At 46.0% G+C, this 17640-nt stretch overlaps 1 protein-coding gene across 1 annotated transcript in view; it reads left to right on the forward strand.

Annotated features, from left to right (window-relative positions):
- Positions 1-234: 234 nt before the first annotated feature.
- jarid2b (jumonji, AT rich interactive domain 2b) overlaps positions 235-17640 on the forward strand; it is a 119115-nt gene continuing 101709 nt past the window's right edge. Inside the window, exon 1 of the mRNA XM_007902609.2 lies at positions 235-380. The gene's annotated coding sequence lies outside the window, so the exon portion shown is untranslated. The remainder of the gene's footprint in view (positions 381-17640) is intronic.

Here is a 17640-nt window from a genome sequence, read left to right on the forward strand (position 1 = left end):
TTTTGGTTTGCATCACAGACCTGTTTAGAAGTCTTGTAAATCCAGCCATGTTGGGAGTATATTTTGCCCACATAATACAGTCACATGACTACAGTGTATTGTGTGAAGAGCTTTGAGATGTCTCGACAACTTGACAAAGTGCTATGTCAAATGCAAGGATATTATTACATTACCAATGTACAGCACATTCCCACACACTAACCCGTGCATTTGTACTTTGTCCCTTTAGGACTACAACGATGGCATTCAGTGGTCAGAAGAGCGAGTGGTACGAAAGGTTCTCTACTTGTCACTGAAGGAATTCAAGAATTCACAGAAGCGACAGTACAGCGATCTCAATGGGAGCAGTGACGATAAAACGCACAGGAAAGAATTGAATGGTAAGTAATTAAAAGATGCTGGCAGACACTACCACAGGTTGAATTGCTTTGGGCACTGCCAGTTTAGTGAATTCCAATAGAATTCCTTGATTTCCAGCCAAGTTGGCAAATGGTTTTGCTTCTAAGCTGTTACCAGAGCATACACAGTCTGAAAAACTAGCTGCAATTTGATCTCTGCTATTAACATTTTTCAGGTTATAGCACAGCTGCGGAAACAAAGAGCAGGTTTAAAGTAGCCGTGGCAAGCTGTTGCCTTTCAGAAGCATGGCCTCCACACATGATCTTTGAGGTGGAATGTTCGTGTCTGGGAATAGTGTATGGCTCTCAAAGTGCCGCTATACACAATCGATTTGTAGCTGGTCTAGAACCAGGAGACTGAGATCGCAGAGTCTGGGAATGCTGACATTGGAGAAGATGATTTGAGGGGGTGATCTCATGGAGATCATCCACATTCTATAGGGTGTAGATGAGAGAGACGGACTCCCATCCAATACCTTATTCGTTATACTGAAGAAGTCCCTAACAATTGAGCCATTGTCTTAAGCCTAACGTGTCTTTTGACGAGTCCTGTAGCTTATTGGTTAGAGCATTTGCCTCGCAAGTGAGAGGACCCGGGTTTGATTCCCAAGCAGGGCACAATCTTGGGCAGGTTTCCTTACGCCACTCGGTTTACCTAGCTGTAAATAGGAACCCGATTGTTAGTGAGTTAGTGGAACACTTTCTGGATGTAATAATCCGTCCAAAAAAAAATATTATTTGGCCACTCAATCCAAGACCGTTTGTGGGACGTTGCTGTGTGCAATTGGCTCCCACGTTTTACCCACAAAATATACAGTCAGAATTCTCTCACAATATATCCTGTAAAGTGCTTTGAGACATCTCAACGACACGATATAGTGCAATATCAAATGCAGGGATTATGATTATTATTACCACTGTTCAGTTTTAACCGTTTTGTGCAATGCATAGTTAACACGAGGAGCAGTTTCCCCACAAATGCGCTGGAGGTGGATAGTGTCGACGATTTGATGAGGGAATTAGCTGTATCATTGACAGTGAAGGGTGTTGCGTGATTTGTGAGCTGGGGGGAGATGGTGTTGGAGAACATGACCAGCCAGGTGGATTTGTACTTTCCTATATTCCTGCACTTTCATCAATGATTGGATAGCTGCCCCAAATGCCCCCCTCCCCCCTCACATAACCTTGATCACTATCTGTTTCTCCATCAATGAAATCAACATGACCTCTACAGAAAAGCCCTTTGTCAGAGATGCATACCCTGGGGCACGGTTCAATAGTGGCTCGAGGACAGAGTGAGACTGAGTGTACGTACTCTTAATATGCATTGCACACAGAACTACAACACTGCACTTTTAAGCCTTTGATCTTGGTCGTGCCTTTAAGGCCTCAGTGCAGAGGGGAGCTAAGGTGCCCTCAATAAGCAAGGGGAGAAAAATGTGGGGGACTGTAGCTGTATGCTTGTATCTGTGTTTGGAATGGGCAAGGACTTGCATGTGACACAATAGACAGAGAGATAAACCTCAGCTCTCTTTCCTCTCCCTTTCCCCCTCACAAAAAATCTTCTCTGTGTACAACAACAACAAAATTACATTTGTATATTGCCTTTCACACCGGGAGAACTTCTCAAGCCGCTGGAAATAGTTATCGTCCCAAAACTTTATATCTTTAGAGACACTAACATACAGATAACTTCACATTCACTTTTCCAGCAGTAGCTTGGGGCTGCTATTCTGCTGTGAATTTTTTAATCTCCTGATGTTGGAGTAGTTAGACACAGTTATATACGCAAATTAAGTCAATATGTGCCAACGCAAGCTTTCCGCTTGTCTGTCCTGGAATCTGACAGTCATTCGATATATACATCTTCTTGGCAGTCTGTATTGCTGTTCCCATACCCTGTGCACAAGGATTTGGGGTCTAAAACCCATTAGTTCTTGAGATTGATTTGTAACCCACCTCCCCTATAGTGTTCCCTTGGCAGACCTGTATTGTTTGTGTGTGTGTGTCCCAATTTATAGCCTTACCTGCCTGCAGGGTGTTTCCAGAATTGGCATTTGGTACTGTTCATTCCTGTCTGCTGTTCACTGAGAGAGACCGAGCGAGGCTGATGGTAATGGCAGATTATCCCAGCGTCAATGGAGTAAGTCAGAATGTTGCTGTAAAATGCAGGGCCTGTAGCTTTAATAGAACTGCCAGTCCTGTAAGGACCTGGCCTTACTTGGCAACTGGCCTCGCTTAGAATGATTGGAATCAGGAGCTCGCCACGTGAGGAAGCTTGAGGGCAGCACCGTGTTTCCTCACTCCGTGATCCAGGGTGTCCGATCATTCTGAAGAGCAGCTCTCTAGCTACGTGCTGCGTTGGCATTGTTGTCCCACGTTGAGCAACATTGCTCTACCACACAGGTTTTTTTTCAACAAAGTGCGCTTTCAATCTGAATGTAATTGCATCGTGGTGTAATTCCACAATAGAACGGCATGTTAGCAATTACTAGTGATAAATGGGGCATTTAGTTTGTATTAGAACAAATCAGTCAGATACTGTGCTATTAGGAATGCCATAGCCAGGCAGAATTTTTTTTTATTTCTGCCATACGTCCTCTTAAAAATGCAGGCAATGTTTACATTTCAAGCACAAGCTGCTTTGAACAGCTTGTATGTGACACTGAACCAGAAATGTGGCATTCAATGTTTTAAAAGGTCAAGGTAAAAATCTAGAAGTGATTGGAAGACGTATGTGTTGCAGAATGAAACGATCCTGTGATGGGAATTAGTTTATAAGCTGGCATTGTGTTGGAGATTTGACATAAAACACATAGACTGAATTAGAGCTTTGTTTATATTTGCCAGCTACCTTTGACCAGTGAGGGGAAGTAACTCGTACATTTGTAACTGTAAAGCTGTGAAGAGAGAATTTTACAGCCATTGTGTTTTGTGCTTGTGGACATCAACAGGAGGATGGAGTCTTAGCTGCTCAGACACAGCCGGGAGCCAAGTCGTATTGTCTTAACTTTGGTGTAATTAAGTAAGAAGCCGTCTCAAGTTAATTCATTTTAAAATCTGAAAGGTGGTCTGGTTCCTCGTAACCCTCGGGTCTAAAAGCAGGAACTGTAACCCGGCCCCGAGATGGAGCAGACAGCTACAAATTACATTAGTTTGGGATATGGTGAATTTGGAATTCCAGGTCTCTGCTTTCTGCCAGTTTCATGCTCGTCACACTGAACCCGGTCTGGGATCGTGCCAGAAAATATTCATTGTTCACAGAGGCCAGCGACTACAGTAACATCTGACTTCCATTGTCGCTTCACTTTCTTTTCCTACATCCGTTTTAACTTTGGGGGCATGTGGGATTTTCAGCTGAGAGGATAGAGAGCTCATTTCCAGGCCTCCTCTCATTGGCTCCTTTTAGCTGACTGCCACAGGGGCTGAATTACTACATCCTTTACTGCCTATATTTTGTTCTTTCTGTCTGATTTTTGGAAGAGAGGTCCACCACCTCTGTCCAACACCACATCTTTCATTCGCTTTCCCTCTCTCCTCCTGTCCCCCCAGCAAGCCGTTTTAATCCTAACCTCTGATACCAAATTTGAGGAGGTCATGGAGTTGGCAATTTAATTATGAGTAAATGTGACCAAAAACACTTATCCAAAACTCCATCCCCCCAAAAATCCTCACCTACACCAAGGTCTCCATATACACAATAAGCAAAGCAGGAGCTACAGGAGCAAAACGTAGTGCAATAGTGAAAATGTAGTGCAAAAAGGCAGACGGGAATTGCTTGTTTCATCTTAAAATGTTTTGAGCAATGGTGGATTATCGTAAAACAGTTGAGGTCAGTTGGGGCAATTGGGAAGATGGAAACAGTAGTCAATGGTGAACGAGAATGTCAAGTTGTGTTAAATTGCCAAATGCTCAAATTAAGCCTATTTCAAGTTTTCTGGGTTTCAGTTCCTTTCATCCAAAGTGCAGTCGTCATATGTGTTCCTTAGAGTGCATGTGCAGCCATTGCAGTTGACAAGTGAGCAGCTGTTGTCTAGTTGGAACTACAGTGATGAGTAAAGGCGTTTTAAATAACACAAAGTGGCGACAATTGACATTTAATTTTAGTTTGTCGAACATTTTGTTTTCTCTGAAGAAGTGGTCAGCTGTCAGAGATGTGTTCAGAACGTGAGCTGAGAAGGAGGCTGGCGTAATTTATAGATTGCTTTTTTAACAGGTTTGTGTTTTTGGGCAAGAAAGTGCTGCGATGGGGTGACTGGCAACAGTCACAAGGTTACCATGTGACCAGATATCACTCTGCTTTGTGTTTTTCTTCATATTTTCTGAGAAGGTACAAAACCACCTTATATTACAAACTCTAGAACCGCGGTTTGGTTGGTTTAGCTACTGCCCATGTTTGAAACCAAGCGGTACAGATCCAGAGAGGGTCAGGTTTTAATGCTGGGTATTTTGTCGAAATTGTACTCCGAGCATGTCCCAGGAAGCCCGCTCAATATGGCTGTCCAGTGCGCTCTGTTGGGAAGTGTACCTGATTGGGATGGATATCAGGATCTGGTTTGACTGCATTGCCTGGACAGTCAATGGCTGCAATGAGATAGGTCATTTGGGTTAGTTACTGGAGGGTGCTAACACTCGGACTATGCACCAGAAGGAGTCCATACCTTCACAAGAGAAGGGAATCTGCTCAAATAATGATAAATCCTTGCATTTGATCAATGTAAATAAGAAACGATTCCTTCATAGTTACTGTGATCTGCAGTGCCACAAATCTGTACAATCACACTACCATTTGGCTTCTGATGTCCAGGGGAATAAGCTCTGTCTGCACCTGTGTGTGTGAAAAAAATATGAAATACCAGACCTAACTCTCCTGCATCTTCATTGCTAATAAGTAATGCAGTCAGGCCCACTTGTTTAGATGTGTTCTCCTCTGGGTCTCCATTCCTTCTGGGTCTCCTGATCAAAGGCCTTGTTACGAATACTGCTTTGTGTTATGGGGATTGCTTTTCTGCTCACTCCATGTTTTACAACCAAAGCACACACCTACCTATTAGACTTGCCGAAGGATTGATTCTGTGTCCATGAGGAGAGATGGTTGTAATTTTGTCGGTGCGATCACTTAACCGTTGATGTCACTGCACATCCTCGTTGGTCATCAGGTCGGCTGCTGATGGCACTTCCTGCGTTCAAGTCAACCGCAGCACATCCACCTTAGAAGTGGACCAACAACAACAACAAAATTACATTTGTATAGCGCCCATCACGTCGGGAGGACGTTGCAAGGCGCTGAGGATATGTCTTATAACTGGGTTCTATGTATATGGTTTGATCTTTGGCAGTGAGAGGTTGTAGTCATATCAATGAAACCTGATCTAATCTCGGGAAGTTTCCGAGCGGTTGAAACTTTTGGGCGGCTGAAAACTAAACCCGAAACAAAGATCAAGCTATTTGCCAAGTTATTCACTGAGTGGTGCATCACATGTGTAGAGAGAGGGTGTTTAAATCACTGCAGGGTGAAGCACACATTTGCTATGTGTTGTTTCCTCCCCCTGCCCCATCAGAGATGAGCATGTGTCGGGTATTGTGTTCTTACCTTTAATTTTAGAGCATAATATGGACGACAACAACAAATTACATTTGAATATAACCTTTCACGTCGGGAGGATGTCCCAAGGTGCAGGGCTTGTGTTTGATGACTGGCTTATGAGCAGTGTCCTCTCAACACAACGACTTGTGTTAGGAGGCCGTTCTGATTGGAGAGTTTTTTCATACGCTGAAGTTTAACTTCAGGATGATTGTAATGTAATTCCTCTGAGTTGAGCGCTTCCCCCTCTGCATGTTGCGTGGTTTGCATTACTTGCACAGTTGGAAGTTCCTTCCAATCATAAAGCGACATCAGAGGTGCCGCAATGACCCTTCCTATTGAACAGCAACAGACTAGCGTGAGGTGGGGGGAAGAGAGAGAGATTGGAAATCGAGAGCCTGAGACTATTTAGGGGAAATGAGAAATGATCAAAAATGGCTTATTGATTCATATAAAACCAGACAGCCAAATTGGGTTTTATCTTCTTACCAGACTGCACATCCATAATAGCCCAATTTACAGCTTGGATAAATCTGCATTGTGGGACAGGAGCACAATGGTCTCTTCCTGCCTCAGTCCAGTCAAAGCCGCAGGTTGAGTCTGAATGCCGATGTGATAGTTACTCTGCCAGTTTTTTTAACGATAAAAACAATCTGAAATCGATCCATTCCCCCACTGGCTTTGTCTGCTGGCAGTGTCTGGGTGTCTTGCTGATATGAATCCAACATTTGGTGTGTGGCGACTTGATCCGTAAAAGCTAGGAGATCGTGTTCAGTCTGGAGCGACATTTCATCGCTGGCATATAAATTGGGTTCAAGTTCCTCAATTCATCCTTCAAGCACGGCAGTTTGATAATAATTATGATCCTCGCATTTGATACAGCACGTTGCATCTCCAAAAGAGGTGTCAAAGTGCTTTACAGGATTTAATGTAAAATATAGTGACTGGCTTTATAGGTGAACGAGGCAGCCAATTTATGCACAGCAATCTCTCAGACAGCTGTGTCGTGTCTATCTGGGGGATTGTTTTGCAGGGCATACACCAAGTTGATATACCTCTGTAATGTATATTTCTGTAACGTTTTGTCTTCAATCCCTCCATCTTGCCCACTCCTTACCTGTCTTTGGATCACACCTGAAGACCTTCCTCTTTGACCATGCCCTCTCTTTCTCTCTCTCTCTCTCTCTCTCTCGCTCGCTGTGGCTCGGCATCAAGCTCCGCCATTGTTAAGTGCTCTGACACTATTCTGCGTAAAGGGGGCTGTATAAATGCAAGTTGTTGTTGTCGTCTCAAAGCGCTTCGCATGCACTTACTGTCCGATTTAGTGACTGTTTATTTGTTGGCAAGCGTGGTAGCCAATCTGCACACAAGATAGCAAAATCCCACTGACAGCCATGAAGTGAACAATCTATTCATCGAGAGGATTGCTGGTCTCAGTATGTGTCTGTCTGATTCTCTCTGTGTCTGTCTTTATATCTCTGTCAGTGCCTCTTTCTCTCTCTTTCTCTCGCTCTGTGCTTGCGTGTCTCCGTGTGCGTCTCTTTCTTTATCTCTCTTCTCTTTGTTGCAGTAATAATTGCTGGAAAGGCCAGCTGGGTCGGTCACAATTCTGATTAAGTTGTTGCCAGAGGTAACTCAAAACTGGTTTGAATACCTTACAACACATGGCAGGAGCAAATCAAAGTCAGGAAACTGCAGCTAGGAATCTCACAACAGTCCCGGCTCATACCTAATGTAGCATTGGTTTATATGGTCTATCCACTTCGAATGGTTGCAGCCCCTGATACCTAGAGAATCCCATTTATCAAACTATACGCTTCAGAAAGTGGCTTTTATTTTTAGTGGACTTTGCTTCCAGTCCTGTTATAAAATGAGTGTCTCTGCAGATATAATTTAGGGTCTGGCCTCCCGCTGTTACGCCCCCACCCCCGCGCTGTGTGTCCCCCCTCCCTCCCCGCCGATCCTGAGTCTTCAGGCCAGGCAGGGGAGCTGTTAGACGGTCTGCCAGAGAGCAGCATGATGGGTCTTGGCAGCTCTTGGCTTGTCCACCAGGAGGGACATCTCGACTGCAATGCCCCAAAGCTAACGCTCTTCTTATTTTCTGAACACAGTGCTGTTCTGCATCTGCACATCTGTTCAGCTTTTACTCTTGAATTGACTGACCCTATGATAGTCTTGTGGGCTTTTTTTCTCTCTTCTCTTCCCTGCCAGGGGTTTGGGGGTGAGGAAGAGAGGTGGGTTAGAGAGGAGAAGGGTATGGGTTGGTCAGTTTCACAAAAATAAGTGCATCCTTCTCCCCTGAGACGATCACTACCCACCACCATCTTGCAGCATTGCTCCACCTAACCTTGCATTGCTTCTGTACTGCACACTTCTACTAGATCAAGCAATGAGACATGTTTCAGGCCAGTCACTGATACATATCAGCAAAAGAAAAGTAACAACAATTTGGATTTATATAGTGCCCCTCATGCATGGTAGCGCCCCAGAGCCCTTGACAGTGGTGGACCATGAAGCTGAAAGACGAGAAGTGACCATAGGCTCGATCGCAGTGGAAGGACTTCAGTATAAATTTTTCTTTATCTTGTGTAACTAAATTGGTTTAAAATTATATTTTGTAAAAAATTTTTAAGGTGGAAGAAAAGTTTCCTCTTTCCTTTTCCACCCCTACCACAGACATACGTACAGACACCCCACCCACACGAAAATTGCCTGGGATTGTATCCTGTTTCTGGTGCCTGCAGCCGTCTAGCACAAAACTCTCCCCACAGTCCAGCTGTCTTACTGACCAGTGAATGTGGACAAATAACCCTTGTATGTGAGCCAAACAACTTGCACTTATATAGCGCCCTCCATGCAGGGTAGCATCTCAGAGCGCTTAACAGTGGCGGAGCCTGACTCCGAGGAGGGGGGAGGTGACTGTAAGCACGGTCGAACAAGAAAGTTTTCAGGCGGGACTTGAAAGAGGGGAGAGAGGGGGCAAGGATTGAGGGAGAGAGTTCCAGAGTTTTGGGGCTTAGTAACTGAAAGCACGACTTCCAGTGGTGGGGCGGAGGGTGCGAGGGACGAGCAAGAGGCCGTTGCCAGTCAAGTAGAGGTGTCAGGTGGTGGATTGGGGAGTGAGGAGGTCGGAGAGGTAGGGAAGTGCCAGGGAATGAAGGGATTTGAACATGAGATTGAGGATCTTGAAGTCGATCCGTTCAGTGATGGGGAGTCAGTGGAGCCTGGCCAGAACTGGGAAGATGTGGGTATGGAGTGTGGCCCTGGTCAGTATGCGGGCGGCAGAGTTCTGAATGAACTGGATCTTGTCGATGGCGAACCTGGGGAGACCGGCGAAAAGTGCTTTGGAGTAATCCAACCTGTAAGTGATAAACCCATGCATGAGGGTTTTGGCAGAATTTGGGTAAGGTACGCTTGGAGGCGGGCAATGTTGCGGTGATGGAAGAAAACGGTCCTGATCAAGGGCCAGATATGGAGGAGGAGGGACAGTTGGGGTCGAACTGGATGCCTAGATTGTGAACTGATTCGATGAGTCTGAGAGAGAGCCCAAGAAGGTTGAGGGGTTTAGATCCGCAGGATTGAAGACATTGACAGGAGCCAAGGAGTGTGGCTCCGTCTTGTCCGTATTCAGCTGCAGTAAGTTTACACTCATCCAGGCCTTTATGTCTACCAGACAAGCTGATAGAAAATCGTGGACCTGGAGTTGGTACTGGAGGAGGCAAAGTAGATTTGTGTGTCATCCGCATATATGTGGAAGTTTATTCCATGTCTGCAGGTGACATCGCCCAGAGGGAGCATATAGATAAGGAAAAGAAGAGGGCCAAGGATAGAGCCCTGGGGTACCCCACAGGTGACTGGGCGGAGGTGGGAGGAGAGACCATTTGCTGAGATGAAATGGAGGCAGTTGGTTAAGTAGGACTTGAACCATGTGAGTGCGGTTCCACTAAGATACGTAAGGTAGGAGAGCTGATGGAGGTGGACGGCGTGGTTGACTGTATCGAATGGGGCAGAGAGATCCAGGGGGATGAGGAGGCAGAGGGAGCCCTGGTCACAGATAGAGAGAATGTCGTTTGTGACTTTGACAAGCACTGTCTCTGTCCTGTGGGCAGGGCGGAAACCAGACTGCAGGGGCTTGAGGAGGGAGTGTAGAGAGAGGTGTGACCGAAGTTGACCTGCAATAATGCATTCCAGGACTTTGACAAGGAAAGGTAGGTTGGAAATGGGACCGTAGTGTGCGAGTTTAGAGGGATCGACGGTGGGTTTTTTGAGGAGGGGTGTGATAACAGTAGTTTTCAGGGGGAGTGGAACAGAGCTTGAGGTGAGAGACTGGTTGACCATGTCGGCCAGCAGGGGGAAGAGAAGGAGGCAAAGGAGTGTAAGGGTTAGTAGCAAGAGCTGTGGCGGAGGGGGGAGGACGATGCAGCCAAGTGGATGTTCTAAATTTTTGAGGCAAAGAAGTCTAGGAGCTCTTCACACTTGGCGTTTGACGTGAGAATAAAGAGGGCTTGAGGGGGTGCACGGAGGAGGTGATGGATGGTGGAAAACAGAGTCATTGAATTGTTGTTTGCCTTCAGGATGACTTTGGAGTAAAAGTCAGTTTAGGCCTGTGAAAGGGAGAGGCTGTAGGTGTGGAGGAGCTCGAGCCACAGCTGGCAGTAAATCATGAGACAGAATTTCTGCCATCTGCGCTCGAGCATCCTGGTTTGTGTTTTGAGTGAGCGACGATGGCCGTTGTACCAAGGGGAGCGGGTGGGTTTGGAAACCACCCTGGATTTCAGGGGAGCTGGGGAATTGAAGGTCGTGGAGAGACGGTGATTCAGCAGCTTGATGGCTGCATCAGGATCGCTGCGGATGGAGGGCCAGAAGGAGAGGAGGTCTGAGGAAAAGAGGGCATTTGTGAGGGACTCGGGGAAGCTTTTTCCATGGGCGGAAAAAAAACGGTGGAGGGCTTTGAAAAGGGGAGGGGGATGCGTGAGGAGAGAGAGATGAGGAAATGGTCCGAAGTGGCCTTGTCCCTGATTGACAGTTCGGAAATGTCAACGTCATGTGTGATTACAAGTTTGAGGGGGTGGCAACGGTTGTGTATCAGCGAGTCGATTTGGAGGGTGAGGTTCAGGGAGGAGAGGGGGGCAGTGAAATCACCCATTATGAGCAGGTGTTCAGTACAGAGGGATACAGATGAAAGGAGAGGAGATATCAGTGAGGAAGGAGCCAGGGGGTTTTGGGGGGGGCAGTAAACCAGTAGGATTTTGAGCGACAGAGAGGAGGGATGGTAGAGGGTGAGGTGCTCAAAGGAGGCAAAACATCCAGAGGAATAGGAATAGACCAAGGGAAGCTTGGGAGATGAGGGCTACCCCACTGCCACGTTGGTTGGGCGGGGGGTGTGATGAAAAGTGTAGCCAGGAGGGAGGCTTCAACGAGGGGGACGGGGTCACCAGGGGAAAGCTGGCGGGGTCAGCAATGTCACTGTTGCGTAGGGGAGTTCAACACGAGCAGGTTCACTCGCAATGTCATTGGGTTGGGAGGGAGTGGGTGATGGGGGGTGGGTGTGAGAGAGAGAGAGAACCCACTCTTGCTCTTCCCCGAGCCAGTTGAAGTGGCAGAAGCCTGGAAGCAGGCCATCTGGCTACCCTCTCAGCTGGAAGGGAAGATAATTGTAGTTTTTTTGGAGGCGGAGGGAGAAGATGATAAACTTCCCTTGTTTATTTTTTTCCTTTCCCTCCACACTGCATTCCCTGATCTCCTTGAGCGAAACATCAACAGCAGCTGGATGAGTGGATGGACACCTTCTGTCATTAGCACTCTGGACCTACAGCAGCGCAGCCTGGGGAGAACCTCTTTGGTATTCTCTTTCCTGTTTCCTCCCTCCGCTCCCCCCATCCTGAGTTTCAGGCTTTTGCCAGGGAGTAAAATAACATTTTGAGAAGTGGCAAAATGGAACACTCTTCAGTACAAGCTTGGTTAAGGGGAAGCATGTGCAAGAGTGCTACAGGCACAAAAGTTGCTCATTATCATAATAATAGTAATAATAATCCTTGCATTTGATATAGCGCCTTATCGCGTTTTCGAACCTCTCAAAGCGCTTCATCGAATATAGTGTAAAGTGAATTGACTGTATTTTGTGGGCGAAACGCAGGAGCCATTTGTGTCCCGCAGCAGTGTCCCACAAACAGTCGAGGATTGAAGTAACCAATTTATTGTTATTATATTTGGAAGGAATTATTACCCCGAAAAAGCAATCTGCCAATCGACTAACAATCCGATTCCTACTTATTGCTGGGTAAACAGGCGTGTGGAATAAGGAAACTTGTCCAGCATTTTCCCCTGACGGGAATCGGACCCAAGCCTCTCACTTGCGAGGCGAGTGCACAAAGCACTAAACTACATGGACTCCCAATAGTCTGTGGATGCTAACTCTGGATCTGTCATTGTTCACCTTGCTCTGGTCTCAGTGCAGTTAACATTGGTATAGGGCAGTGGTGGCACAAACACACACCCTATACACATAGTTGGGTCCTCCCGATCAGGCACTTTCCCAGAAGAAGGACGATGAGTCTAGAGCAGCATCTCCACATCTGTTGCTCAAGTTGGTTACATCTATGAGCAGATCACCTGCCAGGGTAGTAGTTAGAAAGGTTATCACCAACATGAGGTGGGGTAAAAATAACTTGGAAAGGGGAGAAAATACATAGTGTTGAGAAAAGTGTGTACTGTATACAGTAGACATAAGTTCTACAATACAAAATTTGAATAGTGCCTTTCACATCGGGAGCACGTCCCAAGACTCCGGACAGTCAGGAATCTGGACTGGGGGGTTTGGGGATCAGGGTGGTTGGAGGACAGGGAGGGTAGGAGGGTGGCCTATGGCTGGGTTGAAGAGCAGGGTCTTGAGATGTGCCTTGAAGGAGACAAGGGAGGGAGCGAGGCAAAGGGAATGTGAAAATTATTGGGAGTATGTGGCATTACTTTTGTGCTTAATTTTTTGTCGCATGTGCTAATCGTTTTGCCACTGTGTTTTGTATGTGTGAGTGAGTAAGATCTGAACTTTCACCAGTCTCACTTTCTGAGATTTTGCATACCGGAAAACCCTTTAAATCATAGATGTGTTGCAGCTGCTTGCTGTGGCTTTAATGTCTGTTGGTCCAACCCTTTGCTCGTATGAAAATGCAGCTTGCTTGGCTTAAGGTCCCACTGAGCGTGGCCCTTTCTGTTGATTTTGAGTGTCAGCTTGGCTCAGTTGGTAGAGTTCTCGCATCTGTGCCAAAAGTTTTGGCTTCCAGCCCCATGCAAACACTTGAACTTCTAGTGCAGTTTCAAGTGCCAATCTGTAGTACTGGGGAATTGCTGCACTGTTAGAGGTGCAGTCCTTCAGGTGAGGCATTAAAGCGAGGCCTCATCTGCCTGTTTTTAGATGGCTGTTAAAGATCTCGTGTCACTATTTTAAAAGAGAAGCAATTTTTTTCTCTCTCTCTCTCCTGGTGTTCTGGCTGATATTCTTCCTGATAAACTGGTCATTCACCTTGTTGCTGCTGGGGCAGGTGGCTGTCACATATTGCTTCCAAAAACAGTCCCTACACTTGAGAGTATTAATGACTTGTGAAGTGCTTTGAGAGTTTGACTTGCTGAGATGTTATCAAAAATGAAAGATTCTTTTTATATTTATACACTGGGAATACGATTGGTAAGATGATGTGCTGTTTGTGTTCAGATTATACCTTTCTGTGTGTTTCTCTCCTGTGATCGCTTGCCAACCTGTGACTCATACTTTCTGGGTTTAGGCAAATGGATAATAAATCCCTCAGGGGAAGGCGAGAGAGCACTCCATTCCAGACAAAGGGAAGTTTGCATGGCTACCTGTAACTTTCAGTAGATTGGTTTGGATACTCTTTGAGCATGCTGAGGAGTTTCTGCATGTGTCAGACAAAAGAAAAATCACCCACCAATGGATTGTGTGCAGAGGCTAGGGATAGTTGTTTTTTGACTGAGTTTCACACACACATATATATATTTACATATAATATATGTATGTCACATACGTATGGAAGTTTCTTTGAAATAGAATGTGCACTCTCTACCAGGAGGGATCACCACTATCCTCCTGCCCACCGTTCAGACAAACATCCCTACCCACTGAGCAATGCCTCTCCACTGGTTGGAGATGTGGAGTTCAAAAGGAAGCTGCTTGCCTCTGAAACCAATGAAGATGGATTCCAAGCCCTGGGTGTATGAACGTGTGTTTAGGAACTCAGACTCCAGATAATGCCTTCCAGCTCTTGTCACCCCAAGTATCCTCATCAGCTGTCTGACAGACATCTGCCTTCAGCGGAGCGGGAGGACCTTTACAGGGCAGCTTGTGATGTGCCAGCCATCTTGATTTTGAGTTCCACAAGGGCTGTTGTTATAGCAGGAGGGACAATACAATGTGGGCCTCATCAGCGTTCAATGTCCTTGTTTGAAATTTACATGTGAGATTTTTTCAGAAAAGGGGTTGTTCGAGAATGTGGCTTAATTTTACCTGTATCAGGCAGACTGGAACCTGAGTCTGTGATCTCTCCTGCATTTTTTTTTTCTTTTTCTCTCTCCTTCCCCCTGTCCCCACTCCCTCAAATTTAAATCTACTGAAGCCACTGCTGAGATCAGCTTACTCAACACTAAAGGGGGATCAAGCATCTGCAGAGTTTGGTCTGTGTGGTTTTCACCTGGACAGTCCTTTCACCAACTGAACTGTCAGGGGAGTTTATTACCTGGATACTTGATCCATTGTACAAAACATTTTTACAGAAACTACCAGGGGGTTAGTTAATACTTCTGAAGCTTTCTGCTGCTGTACATTCTGTAAATCGACATTGCATGCTATTGACTGTGAAGTTAAACACCCATTTTCTGGAGGTGTTGAGTGAATAGTTATTTATTGTTGGGTGAATGTTTATTGTTGGGTGAATACCTGACTGTGATGAGGAAACTCTATCCGTGGTTGAGATTTGTATTGAAAATGTGAATTTTGTTGGGAACATCTTTTGGAAGTTCGTTCCTGGTCACTTTGTCACATAATAATTTCATTGCTCTTTGTAGGATGTTATTCTCAAATGGCTGCCATGTTCGCTTACAAAATACGGTCACTTCACTTGACTGCAAATCCTGTAAAATGCTTTTGAGATGTTTTGACGCATGATGAAGAGCTATATAAAATGTAAGGATTATTCATTATTTATAATTCATATTCATAATAAATAATAATTCTTGCATTTCATACAGCACATTTCACATCAGGACATCTTAAAACACTTTGCAGGATTTACTGTGAAGTGTAGAGATTGTTTATTTGTAGGTGAATGTGGCATAGCAGTGCATTTGGCATAGCAGTGTCCCATAGACAGCTATGAAATGACCAATTTTACTTGGGGGGGGGAACGGGACTGTTGGCCAGGACGTCGGGGGGAAAACTCCAATCTCTTTTCCAATAATGGCATGGATCTTTAACATCCACCTGAACAGACAGATCTTCAGACTCAAGAGGCGTGAATGCTACCAACTGAGTCAGCCTGTGACAATTATAGATTGAGACGGGGAGGAACAAGGCTAATGGATTAATTAAAAGAGTTGGGTGTGCCGTATTACTGGGTTGAAATACAACACGTGGATTAAACACCCACTGTTCCTGTTGTTCCTTGCAACAGCAGTGCATTAGGCATAGCATAGTGGATTAAACACCCACTCTTCCTGTTGTTCCTTGCAATTCACAATTTCTCCATTTAACCCTACAGTAGCGCTACACAGGTGTGGCGCCTTTTGGGGCATCTCTCCTTTGAGCCTTGTGGCAAGAATGCAATCTCAAATAGCATGAAATTCTGCACCTTGTCACAACATTTATTTGAAGGGGGGGAGGGGGAGATCTTGTCATTTTTTTAGTGGCCGATTACAGTAGTTCCTATTTGGCGTAGTTTTACATGCTGTTGGAAAAAAATGGAGGTCAGCTGCAGTCTTTTAAAGTTTAAGCTGGCAGCAGTGTGAACCAAGCCCACCCGCAGCTGTGAAGCACCCTGAGACACTTTCTTTTGTGGATGTTAACGAAGTCCAAGGCTTTGTACTCCAGCCTGGGGTTGTGGCTGGGTTCAGTAGATTCCAAAGTGTCGACCCAATAATTCACGTTCCTCATGGAGTTGATCATTGCATGCATTTAGAAAGATGATTTGAAACGGGGGGAGGGAGGGAGGCACAAATGACTGCGACGCTCCCAACGCGGTGCTGGGGGGGAAGGAATCGCTCCGTATTCTCTGAGAATCAGTCCTTCGGATGGAGACATTAAGGTAACGTCTGCCCATATTCAGGTGGACGTTAATGATCCTGTGGCGCTATTCAAAAAGAGAAGGTAGTTTTAACAAGGGAATCTCCCTCCCAGTGACCTACCTGTCTGGCGTTCCTCAAGATTGATTGTCACTCATGTCATGGCTGTTTGCAGATCTACGACTGCACCAAAAATGGCTGCTGCTTTTGTTACACAAAACAGTCATTCATGTGATGAGAATTATTGTGAGATAATTTGACATTTTAGATGCTGTAGGAAAGCAAGTTCGTTGATTCGGGGAGGGTAAGGTGCAGAGAATTTGAAATGCCATGGGGGTGGTGGGAGTGTAACGTCAGGAATATCTGAAGCAATTGATGTGTGATGGGCTGGTTCGGATAACAGGCCAGTGATTCCTAGATTGTCAGTTCTATCGGGCAGGAGTGTGCGCTCTTTGAATTTCTATGTGCATAAAATACAGAAGGCACCTCAGCAGGAGTACAGTACAGAGCCTGACTGCTGTGTTCAAGCTAATTAGGTCTGATGGTGTGACTGTGAAACCGCTCTGGTTATCACGTGCCAAGTCCCTAAATGCAGACTACTACAGGGGAAGCCTGCAGGAAGCCCCGCTGACGTCTTGCGGAGGAAGTGACCGTAGCCACTCGCAACACATGGGAAGTGGTGTAGACGGCAAACTTAAGTGTCACAGAATGAGTTCATTTTTTTGTGCCTCACTTAAAACATGGTCATTGAGCACTGGACCCAGCCAACTGCATTAGAACTGGATTGACCTGTATATTATAATAATAATATCATGCTAGTGTTAGCGGTGTCATTACAAGGGAGAACTGGCCAGGGAACAAAGGTGAAAGGTTTCCAAGAGAGTTATAATCTTCTCATTTTTAATTATGATGCTGCACCCTCAACTCCACGACTACCGATGTCCTGGCAGCCTGCCAGTCTGACAGTCCTGGACGAGAGACAACTTTCTTCAGCTCAATGTGCGCAAAACTGAGGCCCTCCTGATTGGCTCGCGTCAGCACCTCCGCACCTCAGGCGCTGACAGAATCAGCATCCAAGGCTGCACTCTCCACCTCTCAAAGCCGTCAGGAACCTCGGGGTTCTGTTCGACCCTGAGCTGTCCTTTCTTCCTCATCCGCGCCACAACTGGCACCGCCTTCCATCACCTCCGGAACATCGCCAGACTACGGCATTACCTCACCCCTCACGCTGCTGAAACCCTGGTTCACGCCTTTGTCACCTCAAGGCTGGACTATGGGAACTCTCTCCTCGCCGGCCTTCCCGCCACCTCCCTCCACAAGCTGCAGGTCATTCAGAACTGTGCAGCTCGTGTACTGTCCCGCACCAGGCTTCGC

Source organism: Callorhinchus milii, unplaced genomic scaffold, assembly GCF_018977255.1.
Source record: "Callorhinchus milii isolate IMCB2004 unplaced genomic scaffold, IMCB_Cmil_1.0 Scaffold2, whole genome shotgun sequence".
NCBI lineage: Eukaryota > Metazoa > Chordata > Chondrichthyes > Chimaeriformes > Callorhinchidae > Callorhinchus > Callorhinchus milii.